The sequence below is a fragment of the Artibeus jamaicensis genome, unplaced genomic scaffold, assembly GCF_021234435.1.
Source record: "Artibeus jamaicensis isolate MK-2021 breed Jamaican fruit bat unplaced genomic scaffold, CSHL_Jam_final contig_387, whole genome shotgun sequence".
NCBI lineage: Eukaryota > Metazoa > Chordata > Mammalia > Chiroptera > Phyllostomidae > Artibeus > Artibeus jamaicensis.
The window spans coordinates 25233789-25252719 of record NW_026521812.1 but is presented as its reverse complement, the minus strand read 5'-3'; positions in this window follow the sequence as shown (position 1 = coordinate 25252719).

Sequence of the window (18931 nt, the reverse complement as noted above, 5' to 3'; positions counted from 1 at the left end):
ACTTTTTCTCATGGAAGGACAAAAGGGTAAGTTTGCCAGAAAGGCAAAAATTCAAGCAGGTACCAAGGAGAAGTCAGTAAAATGATATCATAAACAGCAATTTTCAGCCATTTTTTTATCTCATGGCACACATAAAATAATTACTACAATTCTGTGGCCCACCAAATATGTATATATATTTTTTTACCAATCTGACAAAAAATAGGTCTAATTTTGATTCATTCCTAGTAGGTGGTCATTGTTACGTTGGCTGTTGTCAATTTTCTATTTGACAGTCTAAGGGGGAAGAGAGTCAGTGCCCCTGACTAAATGGTCAGATGTTGCGTGTTTTAAAAATCCTTGTGACACATCAGTGTGCCTGCTGTGGCACAGCCGCTGAAGGTTGCTGACATAAAAAATGGAGAAAGTTGAAAGGTGTGTGTGTGGGTGTTTTACCTAGGAATTTACATTTATGAAAAACTCTGACACTGCACTCTTCCAAACCACACACACACACTCATTCCCTCCAAAAGTTCTAGGGTCTTTGAGTTGAATAAATAGCTTGGTGCTTGCCTAACTGAGCTTGAAGATTTTCCTCCCAGACTATTTGCCCCAGGCAACATTCCAGTAACTCCAGAACGTTTAGGTCAGTGTTCCGCATGCATCCAGCAACCTATTTCTGGACAGTTTTCAGCTGATGGTCTACAGCCACGTGAATCCTGCATCCATTGTCCAGGCAGGATGTGTAGCAATGATAGAGAGTCGGCCTAATTGGATGTCTCATCTGCAGATGAGAACTTTTGAAATGGTGCAATTATCTTGGACATTAGATGCTTCTTTTTGGGGGGGATTAATAGTTACAATTTTTTGTCAGAAGGATATATTAATTGCATGAAGAGTTATAATAATACAACTTAACACCTCAGCCAATTATTAAAAATATATTTTTTAAATCTGATGACAAAGACATTGTTTAGGTTTGAAATTCTGGTATATACACTTAACAAAACAAGTCATAAACTCTTGGGTAGAGGGACTTTAAAAATCATTGAGTCCCTAAACATGTCTCATGTTTTGATTGATTTCAAAAATGTCCTGCCAAAGCTGTCTGCTCGCCTTTCTCGTGCTGTATGTTGCATCCCATTACTTTTTATCTTATAACCAGAAGTTTGTACCTTTTGACAACCTTCACCCATTTCATCCCCACCCTACCTTTCACCTCTGACAACTACCAATCTATTCTCTGTATCTACAAACTCTGTTGCTTGGGATTACACATTTGAGTAAGATCGTACAGTAATTTTTCTTTCTCTTTCTGAGTTATTTTACTTAGTATAATGACCTCAAGTTCCATCCACATCATTGCAAATGGCAAGATTCCCTTTTTTATGGCTTAATAATATCACATTGTGTGTCTATGTATGTATGTATGTATGTATATGTACATATATACACATGTACATACCTGCATATACAAGAGGAGACACACAACAAATGGAATTTATTTATAAAAAAATTGTGTGCTTATTCTTCCATGTTCAAACTTCAGTCACCTTCAAAGTACTCCCCATTTGATGCAATACACCTATTCAGGCATTTTTTCCTATTGCTCAAAACAGTTTTTGCACTTGTCAATTTTGATCTCTTTTAGTGCTTCTGCTGTTTTTTGTTTCACCTCTTCCATATCAGCAAAATGTTTCCCTTTGAGGACTTTTTAATCCAGGAAAACAAACAAAAAAGTCTCTCAGGGACCAGATCAAGTGAATAGGGAGGGTGGCACCAGGAGTCATGCCATTTTTGGTCAAAAATTGCTAAACCCACAATGTGGGTGGGCAGGTGCACTCGTAAATCACCCATCATGAAATGGGCAAACAATTTGAAAGAGTCTTCCATAAAAATTCACTGAAGCCAAATGCATCCTCTCACAATGCCAGCTGGTGCACTGACTGATACACATGGGTTCTTGGAACACTCACCCAGTGGGGGAAGCCTGTGCTACAAGGGGCTCACATTCCAGAACATAATTCTTGTTTTCTGGGGTCCCCCCTTGTATATTATATTCTATTTTCTTTGTCCATAGGTCCATCAATGGACACTTAGACTACTTCCACTCATTTTTCTTGATCAAAAGATGTGTACAATAAATCTTATCCTCAAAAATTCTATCAGAATTTTGAGGTTCTAAAAATTGATCATAAGTGATCAATATAATAGTATATTATAAATATTCTTCTTGGGGCAAAAGTGAGCTTTTTGTTCTTATCATGATAGAAACCCAGAAGCTTTTACATCATATGGTGTAATAAAAGACTCATAAAGTTGGCCTTGGCTGGTGTGGCAAAGTGGGTTCAGCCCCGCCCTGTGCACCTAAAGGTTATCAGTCAGATTCCTGGTCAGAGCACATGCCTGGGTTTCAGTCTGGGTCCCCAGCTGGGGGCACGCGAGAGGCAGCCAATCAATGTTTCTCTCCCACATAGATGTTTCTCTCCCTCTCTTCCTTCCTCCCTTTTACTCTCTCTAAATAATAAATAAAATAAAATCTTTATTAAAAAGTTAAAAATAAAAGATTCAGAAACTTTGAGAATCACTAGACAAGGCCATGGAGCCTTCAGAATGATTAGAATTCTTTTCAGGATTTATTATGACTACAATGTCACATTGTTTTTTTTCTCCCAACACAATAAGAATGTCAAAAACTTGCCACCAGAGCTGAGAACTCTGCTTCCCTCTCTGAACAGCAGGGGGGTCCAACTATAGGGTTGAGTCATACCCCAAGTAGAAACAGTGAATGTGTGTGATGAAAACAGAGGCTGACACAGTCCCCATGCGTGGCACCCATTGGCTCTGACCCAGTGCCTATGTTCCTCTTCTCCTTGTGTTTCTCTGTTTTAACTCTGCCAAAAACAACATACTTCATAAAAGGGTCAAAATTACATGGAAGGGCCAGCTTGGAACCTGGGAGTGTTCGCATCACCTAAAGATGCTCCGCAGCCTGCTGCGGGCACACCTCACCGCAGCACCAAGGAAACTGCCATCGCCAAGGGGGTGGGAGGGGAGAAACGAAGAGAGACGCAGTGCTTGTGTTCAAGAAAAAAATGAACATTTTTTTTCTCCTGGAAAGATGATGATGACTTATCTTAAACCTAATATCTGCAAAGCTCTGAAAAGTTTATACACATGCTATCTTGGTGTAAGTCACTGGTGTAGACCATTGAAAAGCAGAAGCGGCTCACTGGTATTCTAATGCTCATTATACCTCTGTAAAGCTCTGGGCACCTCATCCTCCATAGGTGAATGGTAGATACACCGTCCGATTTTAACCACAGAAACCTCTGTCACAGTAACATAAAAGGGCAATAAAAAGGGCTATGAAATCAAAGTGTGCTCGTGACTTTGATGTGGGCAGAGTTGCCTAGTGCCTGTGAGTGCCACACTTAATGGTATATTTTACCACTCATGACCATCAGTGACCACTGATCATTATCTGTCCATGTTGATTCAGTTTCAGGTGTAAGATATTTAGGCTCAACTTAAAATGTGTAAATCAGCATTTGCATATGCTATGTTTAAACCTACTCCAACCACCCCAAAATAAATAATTCAGGGATAAGTTTTAATGCTTATACCTCACTCATCCTAACATATTAAAGTCAAGCTATAAACTTACCTGATGTTTTATTTCCATGCAGAATAGAAGTCCCTGCCTTCAAGAGTCAGTCCAATAGGACATTGGCTGGTCATTTCCAAGTTGGTATGACATCAATCTAATGCCCCAATACAACTGTCTGAATAGTACATTTCAAACTATAATCTGCAATTGAAATGAGTCTTACTAAAAACAGAGTCTCAGTCTAAGTGAACTCTATTAAATTCATATTTTCTAAAATGATAAACAAGACTACTTTGTGACTATTCTATAGCAGTTCCTCATGGATGTGTAGGTGGATTGAGCCTGTCTGAAGACTTCTATCTCAGAGCATAGAAAAGGAGCAAAAAGAGGTGCTTAGAATGAAAAGGGATGGGCAGCCCGAGCCTCAGTCGGACACACACCAGAGAGAGGACAGTGGCCAGGCCGAGCCTGGAGCCTCTCTCTACAGGATGCTGCTCCCCCTACGTATTTCTCTAATTAAACCCCTGTCTCTTTATTATCTCCTGTTCAGTGCAAATTGCAAAGTGCCTTTTTTATAAATAGAAAAGACATCACATTTTCAGAACCCAAATCAAAGTGCAGTCTAAAGAATTTCAATCTGAGGATTTAAGGAATCAACTTATGTACAAACTTGTATCACACTAAAGAAATTGTTACATTTATTATATATTTAACAATTCTTCTCTAATGCAAACAATAAAATTTTTCAAAAACGGGCCTAACAGGCCTTGACAGGTGTGGCTCAGTGGGTTGGGCCTCGTCGGGCAAATTGAAAGGCCACCAGTTCAGTTCCCAGTCAGGCACATGCCTGGGTTGCAGGTTTGGCTCCCAGTTGGGGCACATGCAAGAGGCAATCAATCAATGTTTCTATCTGACATTGATGTTTCTCTCTCTCCATTCTTCTCTCTAAAATTATATAAACAAAATCTTATTTTTAAAAGTGATCTCAAAGTTAACTTTGCTAAGAGCAATGCCCGACAGAGAAAAGAACATGAGATTTGGAATGAGACCTATTTAGGTCTGAATCTTGGCACTAGTAGTTATGAGCTGTGTGAACATGAGTAAGATTGTTAGTCACCCTGAGCCTTTGTGTCTGCACCTGTGAAATGAGGATAATAAATTGTCTTACTGGGTCATGGTAAATATTAAGGTTGTTGTACATGTGAGCAAAGCTGCTCGCTCAGTGTCTGCATAGAAGGACTCAAAAATAATCTTTATCTCTTGCTCCTCTCTACTTTCTCCTTCTGCCATTTACATAAAGCCATTAGTCCTTCATAAGTTTTTACAAAGCTACAGTTAATGAGCTAAGTGTAAATTATTGCTTTAGGAAAACTAAATGGACCCAAAGTTCTCCCAACCTCCAGGTGATGATAAAGGCTCTAATACGCCGATCAATCATGAAGAAACTCATTGATTTCTTCCATGAAGCTTTCCCGGACTAGGACAGCCCACATTAACTTCCTCTTCCGCTGCGTGCGCCACCACCACGGAATCTTACGCCTCACAGCACAGCGTTCCATCCTGTGCCCTTCGGCATTTGGGTGACTGGCCCTAGCCTCCAAATATAATGGAAACTTCTTGTTATCAAGGCACAATTTCTTGTTTCAGCCTCAAGAATAAGTTTATATTAATCTGCCTAGGAAGAACCGTATTTAGTCCAGGACTAAACAATTATTTCCAAGAACCTCAATACTGACAAAAACAATAATGTAGAGTTTACCCAGAAGCCCTGAAACTAGCAAATACCATTTGTTTGTAATCTCAAACAATTAAAGACATTCTTAAGTATAGTTTTATTAAATAAATTAAAATTCTTGAAGTCTTTGAGTTGAAAGCAATTCTTGTAAAGTTTTTTGAGAATGTATTTGAAAGTAGCGTAAAGTGTTCATTTTCAAATGGTTGATAAAATTAAAGAATTCTTCTACATCTTTTTATATTAGAAACAATGAAATTACCTTTCCTGGTAATTAAAGTTCTTAGGTGATCCATTAAATTTGATTTATTCAGACAACTTCTAGGGTCAGCTTTAAAAAATGCATAGTATAGTGTCTCTCTCATATATATTTCACTTTTTTATATTATTTTTCACCATTTATTCCCCCCTTACCTTCTACCTCCCCTACTCCTCTTTCCTTCTGGTAATAACCATACTACTGTTGTCTGTGAAGTTTTGGGTTTTTTTTCCTTAATCCCTTTACATTTTCACCCTTTACATTTCAGCCCCCTCCCTACCTCCACCCTGCTGACAGCTGTCAGTATGTTCTCTGTATCTGAGTCTGTTTGTTAGTTTATTTTGTTCATTAGGTTCCATATATGTGTGAAATCATATGGTGCTTGTCTTTCTCTGACTGGTTTATTTCACTTAGCATAATACTCTCCAGGTCCATTCACACTGTCACAAAAACATAATATTTACATCTTTTTATGGCCAAACAGTATTCCATTCTTTCATTTTTGTGGTAAATGTACCACAGCTTTCTTTATTCACTGATGTGTTCTTGGGATGCTTCCAAATCTTGGCTATTGTAAGTAACATTGCAATGATCACTGTGGTGCATATATTCTTTGAAATCAGTGTTTTGGGTTTGGATATATTCCTAGTAGAACTGCTGGGTCACTTTTTGAGGAAACTTCGTACTACTTTCCACAGTGGCCCCTCCAGTCTGCATTCCCACCAACACTGCACCTGGGTTCCCTTTTCTCCACATCCTCACCAACATTTGTTGTTTGTTGATTTATTAATGATTAGACATCTATTTAACTTTTTTAATGCAAAAAAACATTGAGTTGTTGCCAAATATTTTGCAAATACAGAGAATTCAGTAAGATTATAGCAATTCTAGACTCCTTAGAAGCCAAGAGAAATGTTTGTGTGATTGTGCTTTACGAATCAGATCACTGTTCTTTATGGAAGGGAGGAACGATATCTCCATGGAAAAGCATCGTAATGTAGGAAATCAAAATCAGAAGCTTGTTTATGAGGGCTGTGGTTGGAAAACCAGTCACTATTTGCTTTTTGAGGTTTTTGAAAATTTCCTTCCCTATTCCTTCTTTCCACGAAGGATGAAAAATAGGTACCATGTGAATTGGATGTACGCAATCATATTATATTTTTCCAGTTAGGAATTATTAATTTGATTAGACATCACTGACTGCTAGAATGTACTTACACAGGTATATACATATATACACAATTACATACACATATGTATTTGAGTCATATATATGTTTCAATTGGCATTTTTCTCTTTAACATACTTCAATAAGTTGTTCGGTTATTTCTTAATTACTTAAATGGACACCAGTACTGCTTTCTTCAGTAATATCATTGCCTAACAATGAAGAGTAAGACAAAATGTAGCACGATTTGCTTCTTGAAACCATACAAGTGAAACCAGGTATTTTTAATTGACTCAAATTGTACTGAGAGGTAACAGGGGTTGGAAATGACCCCAGGAAACATCTGGAAAGCCAGTAATAGGCAGATGAGTGGCCTTCCTTAGGATTCCTATGCTTAATTAGAATCTTTCCCAAACTATTGTCATGGCAGGGTGGAAGGGTGGACACAAAAATTACCCAACTTGTGTGGTTCCAGGTACCTCACACACCTGACATAACTGGAAGACATCAGTTTGGAGACTCTTGTAGGGTTCCCAACCCAACATCCAGGTATTGTCATCCCAGGGGCTCTGTTCCTCACACTTGTCAGGGCGTCAAGGGAAAACCTACCACCCTCACACAAAAGGATTATTGAGGGGGCCATGAGTCAACTGGAAAACATACATGCTACTTTCTCAACTTGTTTCTTTCCATTGCTGCAAAATAGCATAGCTTTTAATTTGGATTTCCACTTAGCAAAAGAAGGGCACCGCTTTGGCAAGCACTTACAAGTGGCCCTTTAAGGCAGGGTGGAGTCTAGTTCATTAGGAACTCATTTTCTAGTAAACACCTTGAAGGGCAGATCCGGTTCATAAAAATCAGGCCCAGTTATTTCATACTTATTTTATATCTAGCTGAACTCTTGAGCCCCTTGAAATCATTAGAGACCTGTGAGGAAGATGGAGGGCTCCCAGGGTGGGGGTCCTACCCCATTTGCAGTGGGAGGTCTCCCCTGCAACTTCTTTGGGTCTGTGAGGATGATTGCTCAATAGAAACTAATCCTTCGCTGCATGTCACATGTAACACACACTTGTGTCTTAGTAAGTCAGTGTAGTTGATTCAAAGAGTTCTGTGTAAATAGCAAAAAAAAATGCCTCTGGCAGATTGCAAAGGGAAAATTCTGTTTCCAGTTTATTCTTTTATTGAGCTCTGTGTAAAGTACATGAAACCCTTCTCTCTCTCCCCCCCCCCCCAACTAATGCTGTTTTCCAGTCTCTGAGCTGCCAATGTACCATGAGAAATCCACTCATTGACATGACAGAAAAGGCAGTTGTACAGCAGAAATGGTACGGTCTGTTGCAATAAATTACAGGTTTCCTTTTCATGTTCTCCACAAGAGGCGGCCCTCAAGCAATTAGCTACAGCTGGTTAAAGAAAGAAACCATGCATCTGTGGACAGATCAGACTGAGAACCAATTCTTATTTTCTGGCATATATCACTACAGGAACAGAAAAGAGACCTGACTTTTGTTCCTGAACATAAGCCATTTTTAAAACTTGTACTTCCCCTTCTGAGTCACCAAGACAGCATACCATTTGGGGAAACAAATCTACAGTCACGTTTTTTCCATTAAGGTCACTGGTTATGACAAATAGCTGAGTGCCTTCCTCTTGATTGTTGTCTTGGGCCTAGAAAAATCTCTTCAGAGGATTTTAGCATAATGCCTACTCTTTATTATACAATCACCACTATGTATGTTCTCTGACTGGCAGTTTATATTGTTGGCTAGAGTCCTTCTAGAACAATGATGTGACATGTTTTATGTCTGCTATTGTTGAATGATAATTTTCACTCAACATTGAAATTTACAATTTATTTCAGAAAGACTAAACATTGAAACTCTCAACAACTGTTTTCATTGTACCTGTATGAGGGAATTAGATAATAAATACATTAATTATTATTATTCATGTCACTCCATTATATAGAAGAGGTAAAAATACTTTAGTGTATGTACCAAACAAATAGTTTGTCCTCCAAGAGACAACCTAAGAAAATACTGGTTATTATCAGTTCAAGAAAGGCACTGATATAAGTCCATGAAATGCATGCACATCCTAATGATCCAGTTAGTCATTGCCGTGTAAGACTAGTTACATTTTTTTCTGCGAATAAAGTCAGCCCTAGGAAGTCTGGGACTTTTCCCCAGATCTTTGACTTTAAGATAATGCAATTTTTAAATTATTTCAATATTTGAAAATACCTGTGTTCTTACTAATGCTGATCAAGGAAAGTTACTTTACAAATGAAAGAAAGTAAATGTCAAAAAAATTAAGACAAATCACAAGATTAAAATTGTCCATGTTTATCTCCTGGAACTTTTGGGGTCCCCTATAAAATTATTGATTTTATTTAGGTGCATTGAAAAACTTATGAAAGGCCCTGGCTGGTGTAGCTCAGTGGATTGAGTGCGGGCCTGGGAACCAGAGGATCACAGTTCGATTCCCAGTCAGGGCCAGGGCACATGCCTGGGTTGCGGGCCAGTTCCCAGCAGGGGAAACAAGAGAGGCAACCATACATTGATATTTCTCTCCCTCTCTCCTTCTCTTCCCCTCTAAAGATAAATAAATAAAATCTTTTAAAAATACTTATGAAAGTAAGATTTGTCCTTGGTGTTTGTTTCTTTGTTTAACACAGAAAAGAAAAATAATAATGAAAATCAGATGTAATTACTGATTCCCATCCCCCCTTCAAATTGGTTCTGTTTATTTCACAGAAAAGCAGTAAGACTACCGATGTTTAAAAAGGTGGGGGAAAGAGGGAAAAAATAACTTTACAGTCCAGCTGAAGATCAGAGGCCATTTGTTGAGATGGCTCCAAACATTGCCTGAAGATTTATTTTGAAAGCTGTGCCTAAAAGTAAAAAGGCTTTTGCTAGTTTCCCTCCCTTGTGTCGCAACCAACCTACTGTGCCAGCAGAACAACAACAACAAAACGATGCCCGTATTTTTGTTTTATTAGGCTTAAGAGGAACATGTAGGGAGTGAACACCCTTTAAAAGTGAATCGACTTTCCACACTCTTCAGGAAGAAAAAGAGCCAGAGCGTGTGCCCAGACAACAAATTTCTCTCATCCCGAAACCTGTAATTTGCTGGAAAGTGTGCAGTTCCCTTGCACCGGACTTCCAGACAGCTTGTGTAATGAGCAAGCTAAGTGTGAAACAGGTCAGGGGGTGGAAACAATGAGATCTGAATGAAAATCTTTGCAAAATTGTGAGAATAAGCAATACCTTTTGAACCTTTTAAAACTAATTCTTTTTCTTCTCCAGAGAGGCAAATGTTGCTTTTAAAGAAGGAGCAGGCTAGAGGAAGCCCCCCAAGTGTCAAAAAATTGGCATTATATTTAACTGGTATCTGGTATCTACTTAGTAAAAATCATCTTACAATAAAAGCAAGAGCATTGTGGAGTAAAAAAATTTTTTTAAGTAAAACGTTATAAAGACCTACTGGGGATTGTGGCTATTGAACTTTGAAAGGGAATAAACACTTTTTAATATTTGAAAACATTTCAAACTGGGAGGGCAAAACACTAAAATCTGCACTGATGCCTATAAAACAGCATTCATGAGATAAGGGATCTTTCTCTTTATTTTAGAGTCTAAAGATAATAAATATTCTCCACTGGCCTTTTTTAAAGCATCTTTAGTCAAGGAAAGGTGACAAAGTGTAAAACTGTTCAGTAAAACATTGCCCAACAGTCACACAAATTACAAAGACAGGGAATTGCCTAAACATATATCTTTTATTTATACCTGGACAAAAATAACACAGAGCATCTTAGTAATATTGTTTTAATTATTTCAAAGGTATTTTAATAGTATGTGAAGTGGTGTCATAAAATACAGGAGAAAAGAACTTCAAACCACCCTTCAATAGATGAGGCAAAGTCATGGTTTTAATAAGAGGATTATTTCCTCTTAACAAACCTTTAAGGAGGACACCGAGTTGCGAGTGAGGGCTGAGAATTCATACCTTACCAAAGTCCCACTACCAGTCTTTCATGCATAAGCATTAAATTTGCTTATGATACAAAATGCTTTATTGGTTTACTATTGCCAGCCATTTCTCTGGGCCACAGTAGTAAACAAGCTAAATATACCTGCTTTCCTGAAGTTTATAATCTAGCTGGAGAGACAGAAGATAATAATCCATCTGGGAAGAAAAATTTTCCTTCTACTCTTCTAAGTTTTTTTTTGGGGGCTGGTCTAATGAAATTAAAATAAGATGAACAGAATCTTATTTTGTTTTTTCAGACAAAACTTACTATGTACAAATGGGGTCCCCTGTAAGAGTATGAGAGCCAAGGCCAAGAGAGACAACCAAGGCTTCTAAGCTGTACTGTGATAGTGCGCTATGCAATGGGATGGGGGCCCAGGGCTTCAAAGGGGAGGAGGGTAACTCACAGGATGATGAGAAGAGCAGATGTTTGGTAATTAGATGTTGTCCTGCCACACAGGTAGGTCATTCACATGAAAGTTATTTCTGGTAACAACTCTTCTGGGCCAGTCTTCCTACCTAAATTCTTTTAGGAGTTAGGGGATTGGTAAGAGAGTTTTTCTTAAACCTGCTGGGTCTTGATTGTCTTTAGCTCAAAATGACCCATATGCTAAGGTGGCGTATTTTGACATTATGTGTTCTGTTCCCCTTCCAAGATAAATAATAAACATAAGTAAATCATATAGAATGTTAGTGAATAATAAGCGTTATGAAAAAGGAAAGCATAGAACAAAATAAGGCAGATCATGAGTATGCACATTTGAATAGACTGATCAGGGAAAACGTCATTGAAAAAGTGGCATTTGAGCTCAAAGCTGAAGGAGGTGTGGGAGTTAGACATGCAGACAATCCAGATTCTCGACCTCAGTGCTGTTGACATTATGGGCTAGATAGTTCTCTGTGGTCTGATCGGTCCAGTGCCTTGAAGAATGTTTAGCAGCGTCCCTGCCCTTTATCCACTAGATGACAGTGGCCCACGCCCCAACCCACTTGTAACAGCAAAAATGTCTCCAACATTGTCAAAAGGTCAAAAGTCTTCTGGAGGGTAAAAAAATCACAACTGAGAGTCACTGGTCTGGCAGGAGCTTGACTAGCAGGGTCAAGAAACAAAAGGAAGTCCAGATATGGCTAGAGTGGAGTGATGGAAGGAAGGAGGGCAGGGGAGGTGAGACACCTCTCTGAAGAGGTGATGGGAATAATCTTTTAGGGCTTCACAGGCTGGTGTACATCCTTTCTCTCTTACTCTGAATATAATGGGAAGCTATTGGGCATTTTTAAAAGGACCACTCTGGCTACTGTGTGGAGAATACACTAGGTGAGTGAGTGGGCAAAGGCAAATGCAGGGAGATCAGTTAAGAGGTTATTATTATCATCTAAGCAAGAGGCGATGGTGGGACCTACCGAGGTGAAGAAGGGATCAGATGCAGGATATATTTTTAGTATAATGAATGAGATTTCTTATCATATGGAAAAGAGTTTGGGAAAGAAATGAGTTAAAGATCCTGACGCAACTAGAAGGATGGAGGTGCCATCAACTGCGATGAGAATTCCAGTAGAAAGATCAAGATTGGCAGGAAATGCATTTTAAATCATTCCTTGGCAAGTAAGAGACAGGATAAAATTTATTTGTGCATATTTCATGATTTAAAACAAAGCAGGAACAAAATGCTCTCATGTGAATGTAATATGGGGTAGGAAAAGAGAAAAATCTTTATTTTAATCCTGAGTCTGTTTCAATGCTTCTTTTTGGTGCTATAGCATTTTTCTTAATGAATATTTTTCTATATGAGAATCTCAGCATAGACATGAGTATAAAGTAGCATTTCTTGGATTGAGAATATTCAAGGGATATCTCAAAAATGCTACAAGTTATCTTTTTTTAAGTACAGAGAATCTATAATTGCTCTAAAATAAAGAGTAACTACTCTAAAATAAGTATTATAACCAGTAGAGACACTGAGTACTAGAACTGCATTTCTTCAGGATTTTCTTTTGACTTCATCAGCAATGACCCTGTTGAATGACCATTTGTCTGTTGTCTCCTGTGTCACCCCCACCAGAGCTTGAGCTGTTCAAGGTCATGAGCTGGAGTTTATCTACCTCTGTATTACCAATGTCTCCCACTTAAGAGACCCTCAATAAAGACCAACTGTATGAAGGAGTGAAGGAAAGACTGACTACAAAGAAGCCAAACTTGGCGGAACACATTTACAGATTAGCATTAGACATGCAAACCGGTCTCAGGACGGCAGAAACTCTGTCTCAGCTTCTGCTCCTTTCTTCCTGTTTTCCTTTTCTTTTTTGCTCTTTCTGCCCAGTGTGATGGAACAAGACAGATACTGAAATCAGTCAGAACTGAGTTGGAATCCCAGCTCTTCCAGTGAATCTAGAAAAAATGGCATGAGACAAGTCACTTTACCTGGTAGGCCATCTAGTTCTGCTCAGACCTTCTCAGCAAAGCAACAGCTGTGTGTCCAAAATTTTGTGGTTAGAAAATCTAAAAACCCAAAAGTAGTTCTTTTAATTTTCACGTGCATGTTTATTTTTTTGGCTTCAGTGACATAATGGGGGGTGGTCAGTGTGGACTTCTGAATGTTTTGTTGTTGCCCTGAGACTGGCACTGTTTAGGTTGCAGGACACAATGAAGAAGACAGGCCTGTCCTTGCCATGGACGGAGGCTTTCTGGCCACAGAGGGCGGGAGAGAAAATTTAAAACAAATAATTACCTGTGGCTGTGGTAAGTGTTTAGGACAGAAAAGAGGGACATGTACAAGTGGAATCCAGCCAAGTTGGGGCAGGCCATGGGGGAGAGGCAGGAGGCTTTTCCATGGAACTCACATTTAAGCTGAAAACTGAGTCATGAGTTGGACTCAGCCGTGGTGTGCAAAGATGGGAAAGGAATAAATTGGAGAACAAGGGAATTGGTGAGAGAGAACTGAGAAAGAAGAGTGCTCCACTCTTAAGGGGCTTATGGATATAGTAAGGGTTTGGGCTTCTGCATTTATTTCTCTATCAATTAGATGAATATAATCTCCATGGTAGGCACCAAGTTTATGTTTGATGGATGAATGAACCTTTAGAACCCATCATTTCAATAGTTACATTTCATACACTTCATGTACATAATCTCACCTATCCTCTAAAATACTGAAGTTAGCCCCAAGTCCCAACAAATTCAAGCTTCTTGAGTTTGTCAGTATTCAAATGGCCACATTGTCTCTCATTTAAGCTTCTCTGAATCACTCTTCAAACCACAAGGCACTTGACAGCATTTGTGTTATAAACAAGACTCCATCTTTTACTTGCCAGTTGGCTTTAGCTGATCAGTCTTTTCTAGTGTATGTTGTATCTACATGGTGATGAAATCACCAGTTCATTGCTTGGTATGGCTACTGCTGTCCTTATGAAATTACAGTTGGTATCTGCTTTTGTGTCACTTTTAAGGAAGCCTACATATTCCTGGTCTTTTTCAGAGCTTTATATTTTTCTCTTAGCTCAGAGGACTCTAAATAAAAGGGCTTCTTCCTTTTAAAGTATCATGAGAAATAAATGGACTCAACCAAATGAGGAAAATGAAACCTGAAGACCCCCCCCCCATGCCTTCACAAGAACCCCCATGGCTTATGCGTTTATGTTAATGCTATCATAAAATGTGATCTTTATTGCAACTTGGGGTTTTAGCTCAGGGGCAAGTTTCCTTTCCCCCAACCACATTTGCAAACTGGTCCTTTCTGAAAACTATTCAAACATTAAAATGAGTGAGATAAAACCAGCAGCCTGCATCCTAATCCATTCTTCTATTGTAGTCACTGTGGATACTGTTACGAAAGCAAAACAAAACAAAAAGCCTGGCAAAGAATTTGCCCAAACCATTATAAATTTCTCTCATCATTCTATAAATTTTTTAATGAAATTGCCAAGATATTTAGAGGTTTATGAATTATTTGAATTCTTACAAGTTTCACACATTCTATTCATGTCATCAGAAAGACTTCAAACACCCGTAGTACTCCAAATAACCAACTCCTCGTGCACGTTCACAAACTATCAGCTCTTCTACGTTTCTCTCTAAAATTTTAAAATCTAATTTAGTCAACCCAGACTCCAGGGAGGGAAATCAGCTTTACATATCATGGAGCAAACGAAAATTCAGTAGAAAATCTGGAAAATGCGGCCATAACCTACTGTTGAGTCAATCCATATTAACTGGGTGTGAACAACGGTCCTGCCCTTATAGAAGAATACAGAAATATACATATTACTTGCAAGCTTTTGACCTAACTGAAGACGTAGGACATACAAAAAATGCTATGTAGCATTATGACACTTAATTTTCTCTGCTGAGGATGCCAGGTTAGAAGAGGCAAGTATTTCTCTGCGTCCTGAACATCTTGACATGCAAGGTGCCCTAAGACTGCAATCTCCGCTGCCAGCTTCCCAACGAGTTCATTGGCCCGGCGGCTCTCAGCTTCGGAGAATGCTCAGACTGGCTTGTGCTGCGTGCGTCAGCAACTCCGGCCATGAGGCACTGCTGACAAGGAGCGGGTCCTCCTCCCCCTCCTGCTTCTCCTCCTCAAGGAACCTTAACAGAACACCAACAGGAGCAGTAATAGAGGATAGAGGCTGTCCAGATCCAAAGGGGCTGAAGGAGTAAATGGAAAGGCCCAGCTTAGTCATCTAAAGTGTTTTGTGTCAGTGATTATGCTCAGGAAGTGGAAGCACATGTAGGCGTCCGAGATATTTCGCAACCCTCTGGGGAAGCAGCAAGGTGTTCTGGCCTGACGCTGAAATCCAGAAGAACCCTCGCTGCTTTCAAATGCTGTTTCCCAGGCTGTTGAATGAATCCCAAAAATCAACAGAGAACATCAATTCACTGAGAAATGCACTTGACTAATGTACTTCACAGGCATCAGCTATGTGTAATCTGATTCATGGTCACCTAGTATTTTTAGAAAAATAATTTGGTTTGTGAAGAAAAACCGAAAAGTTTTTTTAACATGTCATTTTATTTCTCTTCTGCATTAATTCTTTCAAGAGATGCATTAATAATAATCTAATTTATTAAAAATAATTATTCTTTTTAAATTTAAGTGAGTACTATGGCTCTATTCCTCCTAGTTTTCCCTCCTGTCAGAAAGATCCCTTCAAGTTCTGAGTTTATTTTGTAGGTATTTGGAGATGTGGTTTACTTTGAAACAATGCAGCAGACAGAATCCCCTGAGGGCAACTCATTGAGAACAGGGAGGTCCTGGTGGCACAATAAACTGGCAGCATATCAATAGAAACAGAAGAGAAGAGGAAAGAAAACAATAATTAAAACATTCTGTCAAAAAATAGAACAGTAATTAAAAGAGGCAAACTATTGTTTTGCCCCACTAATAACATTTGAATTTTCAATAGATTGCTGAAGACCATAAAAAGACTTTGCCATTTACAATGTTCTGGTGGTCCTCGCAAGGTTGATAACACTATGATTGCACCATACTGAGTGGCAGGTATTTTCACCAAGACAGGATAGGGCAAAGAGTAATGTGTTGCCCTGTTTATTATATAATGCGAATAAAACCCTTTATATGATCACTCTGGTATGGCCCATCATTAATCAGGGTACATGTGTTCACATGTGCACGTAAGATAATGTGCAATTATGAGGATAACTGTGAGTACCATGTGACAGGGATTCCGCTAAGCATTTAACATGTATTGCCTGATTTAATTCTCATAATTAATTTAATATTTAGGTAATGGCATTATTCCCCTATTTTATATTTGAGGAAACTGAGACTTGGGAAGTTTAAAAAATATCCTGCCCATGATCACACAGCTACTAATAAAAAGAACCAGGATTTTAATTCATTCAGACTCCAGAGCTTGTTCTCTGAACCAATAATGTTCAACCAGAGCTTCTCAAACTCACGGCAAGGCCAGCAAAAGAGGCAGCTTCAGGTCTGCTCTTCATTAATCATTGCTAGACCCATGCACATGATCGTGAGTATTCATTTTACGGGTACTCTGATTTCAAAGTTGTTAAAAATATGAGGGTGGGAGGAAGTGTACCCTCTAGCTCTTCCAAAGAGTTTTGGTGCAAAGGGAGAGAGAAAGGAGGTCTAGTTGGAAGGAGAAGTGTATCCCAGAGAAAGTTCAAAATTGTAAGAGGTACAGCATGTGTGGATGCTGATGTAATGCTTTGTGAAAGGGAAACACTGAATTATGTAGGAGAATAAATGGAGAATATCTGGAGTGATATTTTTTGAGTGGGTAAGTGGAAATGGAAATCAGAGCAAACATGGGGAGATTGGAAGTGAGGGGGAGTACAATGAATCTGATGACGATAATAGGCAGGAGGCCAGTCTACGACACAGACGGTGAGTATGTGGGTGGGTATAGTGAAGGGAGTCTGCAGAAATTCTGTTATGATTGAGAACTCTGAAAAATAACCAAAAATGGAAAACAATCAGAAAATCTCCATGAGAATGTTTTTTTAAAAACTTAGACATTCATACCGAAGTATTTTCAGGTGAGATGGCATGATGCGTGGTATTGCTTTAAAATACTCCAGAAAAAATAGTTTGAAGTTCATCTCAGAGTTAATGAAATACGGTGATAGTAACGCCAAATGACATTTATTGAGTACTGAACATGAGCCACTGTACTAAATGCTTTACAACTGAGCGTGAGTCCTGGCTCTCCTGATTCTGTTTCCGTTCGCTCCCACTCCCTCAGGAGGTTGAAAAGGACTCGTCTTGGCATTTCCCACCTTATTATGTAAACACTTCACTCCTAGACCCACAAACCCTTGGCTGTACATTGGAAACCACCGGTGAGTGTGGAGTGAGGACCTGTGAAACGTCTCCCTGCCTGTAGCTGTCCTGCCATCACAGGCTGACAACACTGCTTATGCTAAAAACATCCAGATCTTTCCAGCTTGGGTGATTGCTCAACTTTCGATCCTCCTAGTTCCTTGTTTTACTTTACTTTCTCTGGCATATAGAGACAGGGAACACAGAGGCCCATTCTAGGGCAACTGTATTGATAAATCCATCTCTATATATAGGCAGCATGATAATGTTATTAAAATATTTTTTAAAAATAGTAATTCAAGTTTTTTTCTGGTGGTTTCTTTTTTTATTGTCATTCTATTATAGTTATCCCGATTTCTAGTAGTTTCTTTTATCTCTCTGTCCATGAGTCCCCTCATTTAATCACCTGGGTTGGTGACTACATGCGTCTCTGTGTCCAAATTTCCCCTTGGACACCAGTCATATTGGATTAGAGCTTACCCTATTGAACTCACTTTAACTTGATTACCTCTATGCAGGCCTTATCTCCAAATAAGGTCACATTCTGAGGTACTGAGCTTTAGGACTTCAACATATAAATTGTCTGGGGATGGGGGAGCATAATTCAACCCATAAGCTGAAATATGAGAAGGGACTCTGTGGATGTACCACACAATAGCATCCAGCTTCCCCACTAAGCCCTCCAACACCAGAGCCCTGGAGCCACATGGGGGCTGGTTCAGTCTCCACAGACAACTCAGTTCCTCTCATCTACTCTCTGGGCCACAGCAGCTGTCACTCTCACCACTGTCCAGTGACCAGCGGGACAACTGCAGTGGACACCCAGCAGGAATCAATCCCATCTGTGCTGTAACACTTGGAGCTGCCTCATCTGTCTTTGCAGAGAATCCACCACCGACTCAGCTGCGCATGGGGTCCGTGGGGTCCTGGCCATGTGGCAGCATGGTGGCAGCGTGGTGGCAGCTTGGTGACAGTCTAAGTGGAAAGTCATCCTATCACTTTTGTGGTGGAGCTGCAGAGCACTAGCCAGCAGTGCATCGGTCTTGAGGCAGCTAAAATTCATTCCTGGAATATGTAGTATGCAAGGAAGAGGTATTTTAATCACATATATCCTCACCTATAAAGGTTTTCTATTCATGGTTTTGTGCCCAGCTTTAATAGTTAGGGAGTAAATAAAAAGGCTGAGAGTCTGCTTCTAATTCTTAACTCGATTCCAAATTTTCAAGGCACCTATTAAATGAACATATGAAAACAGCGCTAAACACAAGGATGGAATTAGCAAAAATACAGGTTTGCTTTCTAATTTTATAGGGGGAAATCTCATTAACCATCACACATCATATAAAAT